The sequence below is a fragment of the Doryrhamphus excisus genome, chromosome 19, assembly GCF_030265055.1.
Source record: "Doryrhamphus excisus isolate RoL2022-K1 chromosome 19, RoL_Dexc_1.0, whole genome shotgun sequence".
In the NCBI taxonomy this organism is placed as follows: domain Eukaryota; kingdom Metazoa; phylum Chordata; class Actinopteri; order Syngnathiformes; family Syngnathidae; genus Doryrhamphus; species Doryrhamphus excisus.
In genome coordinates this window covers 8,823,325-8,829,237 of record NC_080484.1, presented here as the reverse complement: position 1 = coordinate 8,829,237, position 5,913 = coordinate 8,823,325, and positions in this window count along the sequence as shown.

The following is a 5,913-nucleotide window of genomic DNA, read 5'->3' as shown; positions in this document are numbered from 1 at the left end:
GTTAAACAAACATATGGCGTGGCTTTTCCCTGATTAATACCCATTATCCTGCCTGGACTCCCTGACTGGCTGGCTGACTGACTGACTGACTGGTGGGATCGTCCAGACACACACACACACACACACACACACACACACACACACACACACGACACTTGTTAATGGGCTTACAAATCTCTTGACTGCTACACATTAAAGCTGTAACGGAGATAAGGTTGCATGCCTTTTGTTTTGTTGTGTCACTTCCGATGACGACACTTGCAACATTTTATTGTCTTGTCGGACAGGGGATATGCATTCAACATGTTAACCCACCCGCCCCCCCTTATGGAACAAACAATGGTATCTGTATGTGTGCATACACAACTGCGTGTGTGTGTAATGTGCCCAACCTCTGCACAAAAGCATGCCTGGGCTGTCACCCATTGCCAAGTACTCTGCCATGTGTGTGAAGGGAGGGGGTCACCATCTGTTGAGGGGTCCAGTGTGGTCGCAGGTGCTCGGAGACAGTGTGTGAGGGGCATTTGAGAGAGGGCATCATGGAACATGGATTTGTGTGTGTGTGTGTTTGGGGGGGTGGGGGGGGGGGTATAGGATGATGGTCACTTCTTCTTCCTGGGAGTCCATCGCCAACATATAGATTCCACACAAAGAGATGCCAAGCTTACAGTAATTGCAGAGCACATATAGTGGACCGAGAGGGGTGGGGGGTACAAGGGAGAAAAGGAGGCCTGAGTGTTTGATCAAAGTTTACCAAGTCTGAGGGCATTTGCATACAGATGGTACTGTAGCGTGGCCCCCCCCGGCATACCTTTCCCTCTCCTTATTTGTCTTTCTCTGTGTCCCATTCCCTCTCTCCCTCGCACACAAATGTAATAGGGTTTCATTGAACAATCCATGAATAGCCTTTCAAGAGTGTGCTCTGAGGAAGAAAACGGCCTTGGCCGCACAACACAGCGCCTGGAAAGAGAAAGCAAGGCCGGAGGGAGCGCGGCGAGGAAAGAAGGGGAAAAGAGGAGAGATATATAAAAAAAAAAGTGGTGATGATTAGGACAGGATTAGGGAAGGGAGAGAGAGGGCCGACAATGGGAAGAAAGAGGCGGAAAAAGCCACTGTGAAGTACTAATTATTAAAACAAATTCCAGCGAGGTTTACCTACACATATCTATGCTAATTCCCGCTCATTCACTCACCGAGCTTGTATTGATTTTCAATGGCATTGTCGCGCCGTGTCGCTCTTATGTAAGTAAGCCATACCTCTCTTTGAAACCTTCTTGACATGGACCTCGCTTGCTGTTCCAAACACGAGATGTTCGCCCAACAACGGTCGTGCTGAACCCGAGCTTGACCTCACCAACACAAAAAATATTAAAGAATTCTATAGAGTCTCAAGTTACCGCGTTATTTTAGCTTTTGAAAGTAGCCGTTGGATCGTTTGTAAAGTGAAAACAGTTGTACAACAGTCATTCAAAGATAAGCGATAAGACAGATGGGGTGATGAACCACAGCACACCAACGATTACAGACACAAAATGTCAAAGGAAGGATGGAAAGTCTAATAGTAAAAGCCTCAAAGTCAAGGTTGTTTTTTTTTTTTATCAAACTACAGGGGAAGTAACTAGAATAGCGTTTAAATATAGACCGAGAAACCATAGGCTTGCTGAGACCGGATGGATCCGTAGACCTCCACTGAAGAGTCAATGGTATGTTCCTAAGACAAGTGTTCCCACGAGTATTTAGGAGATGGAAAAGATGAAAACAAAACGGATCTCAAACATTTTGTCTATGAAAATAGTGTGTTAGCATTTTTAGCGTTAAGTATCCAAAAACGTGTGTCAACAATAAACATTTCTCCTGATGCGCTCGTCCTTTTGTACATCATCTCAACAATAACTGCCTCCATGACTATTATCTATGCTGACACCGCTTGGAGCGGCCTTTTATTGTAGCCAGCCTAAGGTACGCCTATGTGATAATCATGCCATGTAAACAGCATCTTGATACGCCACCAATATTATAAATAATATAACAATATTTAAAAGGAAAGGGCTTTGTGTGTACACCGAAACATTTCTAGATCTTGTTTGTACTTTTGTTGGGTGTAATATAGTTATTAGTTAATCTCACTGCTGCAGTAGACTGCACAAAATGCTTGTTGCTGTTGGGTGGCCTAAAAAAATATATAAAAATAAACAAATAATTTGCTTGTAAATATGATTTATACTTCCAGAAAGACTCGTTAAGGAAATGTCCATATTGACATAGACACACTATTCTAGTTAATATGATGACTATTCTCATAAAGATTATCAGAAGGTCCGGCAGTTTATATGGATGTGTAATAGCTTCTGACTGTGTGTGTGTGTACTTATTGTGTGTATTTGGAGTAATCACTGTGTATGTACATATGCATCGCGGTTGATTCATGAGTGCTGCTGCAGCGGAAACAGATAAAAAAAATGCTTTTGGGGTCCAATAAGCAAAACCATCCTTTATATGAGCACCATAGCAGTGCAGCTGGGAGTTCGAGACCCTTAACATCAATGATTTCAAAGCAGTCGATGTAAAAATGACTACGTTGTTGCTTCAAAGCCGTAAAACACTGTCATTCATGAAATAGATGCTCAATTTCCGACAGCCAATTGGCTTGTTTCATTAACTTCTAAGCAGAAAGAAGAAGAAAACATAATTACAAGTGACAAATGTGTTGTTTGACTGCAATTAAGCAAGTCATTCATGCGTACCGTGTACACCCTGAGGTGGTTTGCGGTCTAGAGCAGGAAGTATGGAGGTAGAAGGCCTTTTGTAGCCATTTAACATAACATGAATATGGTTGATAAGGAAATATTTAATCCCTAACACATACAAAAGTTGATATCTTGGTGTTTCTGTAGCTCTTCGGGGGTGACCTTACTTCTCGACAGTTATCTGTCAGTTTGATGGCAGGCTCGAGGATGGGCCAGGCCGAAGCCGAGGCCTTGGCTACACCATCAGAATCCTCAGCAGGTGCCTGGCTGACACATGTGGGACAGAGCCGAGTGGAAATCGGGTTAATGAATCGTAGAGCGAGGAAAACGGCGGGGTTGCTCGTCTTTCAATACCTCCCCGTCACTATCACTTGGACCGGCGCTCATCTGCAAGCCGCCGGGAGAGGACGAGACAGGCGGGTCAGTCGGTAGCAAGATTGGGGAACAATAGATGTGTACGGGACAAAGCGAGCACTCTGATGTGTCATGGTCGTTTTTTTTTTTTTCGGAGGTTCTTTTGTCCGTGTCGACTGGTTCTGATATTTAATAGCTTGTTTGATATTTTTACCCTGTCTAATGTCATCATCTCCTCCAACCGCTGTACATATGAGCCCGTGGCCCATGACCGCTCCATTACAGGCTTGTCTGCTCGCTGTCACTTGTCTGTGATGGATCAGGAAGCTCCAGACAGAACCACCAGTCTTCATTTTAATAATATTACTTCTTTCTGCCTCATAGAGTGAACGCAGACGCAAACGGCTGCTTCTTATTGGATTACGAAGGAACCCATCATCTATTCCCGGTCGGTGATGACGAGATTGAGCCAATTAGTGCCAAGAACCCAGACCCTTCATAATTGGGCCTATCTGAGAGGATAAAAATATATATTAGCATGTTTAATTGCAGGCTTATGTCAATATGTTTGGCAGCTGTTGAGTCAGACAATGGCATTGTGCACATATAAATTGGAGCACCCTAATCTAATCGGCCAACCTTGGTCAGGGATTAAGTCAGTGTTTCGGACATCAGCACACTGCCCGGATTACATACAGGGTTAATTATGGATGAATTCAATTTGCAGGGGACAATGGAGGAATATAGGTAATGGTATTCACAAGGCAACAAGGCTGTAGGACTCACCAAATCAGGCGTGACGCTGATTACTTTAATTGGTGGCAGTGGAGGACATGACGGCGCCATCCATCACACGTAGGTTTGATAGAGTTCACCAGAGAGATCGAACCCTCAAATGTCTTTATTTCTATTGAACGACTCACAATGTGATAGCATCGGCCAATGACCTATACACTAGATTAACTCAGACATACACACTAACTCAGACATACAACGTACCCGGTCATTAGCATAATGCAAATGTGCAATATTTCCATCACTGCCTCTGTTACTACCTCAATCATATTTATTTATTTAACAACCCAATACAATACACTCATATGTGACTTTACTCATCTGTATACACCAGTCATTATTTGCACTATGACCCATTTATCATTGCACTAAAATTAATATATCTGCAATACGTCTGCTCCTGCATATGCTCCTGTGCAATACTATGTGTATATTTTGGATATCTTGTATATATATTGTATATATCTTGTTAAATTGTCTTTTTTACTCTACTTTTATATAATTTCTTTTTTTAAAAAACTTGACAACTGCACTGAAAGGAGAAGCTCTCCAATCTCGTTGTACATCTTGTATAATGACAATAAAGGCCATTCCATTCCATTCCAGATTGTTGCGGGACAACGAGACAACTGAATTTAACCGACAATGCATTTTCACATATAAACAACATAAGCTGAACTCAAAGATGCAAAATCTTTTCTATCATGGCAGCATGATTATTGCACAGGTGTGCCGTAGACTGGCTACAATAAAAGGCTCCTCGAAAAACAACAATATGTAATACAGGCTTTAAAAAAAAGTGAAGCTCATCAGGGTCCACTTCGAGCTTCACTGGAAAGACACCAAGGTGTTCCCAGGCCAGCTGTGAGATATGCATAACCCCTCCAGCATGTCCTAGTTCTGCCCTGGGGCCTCCTCCTGGCTACACAAGCCCAGAACACCTCACCCGGGAGGCATTCGGGAGACATACGGACTCGATGCCCGAGCCACCTCAACTGGCTCCTCTCATTTGAGCCGCTTGTATCCATGATCTTGTATCCATCATGGCTGTATACATTTACTAGTAAATCAAATATTATAGAAATTTAGCATATTTACACTCCACTAAGAGAGACATCCTATCCCGTCAAAGCACATTACAGGTTGTCATCGTAAAGCTAAACCAACTTGGCGGTTGGAAACGTTGCATCAATAAGACAACGCCCACTCAAAATCCAATCTGGATGATTTACTGCGTGCGGCATCTAGTGCACACATTTCCTCTTTTGTCCCTCTGTCATTTGAATGTCTGGGAGTGATTCATGTGCGTCATCGGGATGGTCCCTTCTGTCTTTGCCGTAAAACTAAGATCTCAATACAGGAACACACAGAGGAGGGATGCCACTGATGCTCTGATGCGGTGTCATCCATCACTGATAATGGCCTAGGACAGCTGTGTGTTCTCTCTCTCCCCATCACACTACAAGCTTTAGGCAAGCCAATAGATGGGGGGGAGGGGTGTATTTAGTCTATCTCCGAGCAGTGTCCGGCAAACCCACATAGAAAACACCCGCCTGGGGCGAGACCCAGATAGCCAAAAGCGCCCGCCTGCATGTTTTGCCGCTATCTAACTTCCCCAGGAACCAGTGACGTACCCCTGACACACAAAACAACCTCAAGCAAATTCTATGCATGAATTTCTATGCATTTTCTCATTATCAGACATGTGAATAAATCCCCACACAGACGCGCTAAACTGTTTAGACTGGAGTTAATGAAGAGATAACAGCTGATGTGATTAGTTTCCACATGAACTGACTCAGACGGCCTTCTGTGTACATGAGTGGAAGTGGGCTCCGGCACACACCGCTGTCCTTGAAATACCTTATTTATGTTAACTAGGTTGCTTCACTATAGGCAAATTGAAATGTTATCGCGGGAATACAGAGTGGAGATTCCATGCCCTTAAACAGCTGATGATCTCCACTTGTAACAACCTTCTTGATGGGGAATCCATACAGCACATGGAAGGGGCTCA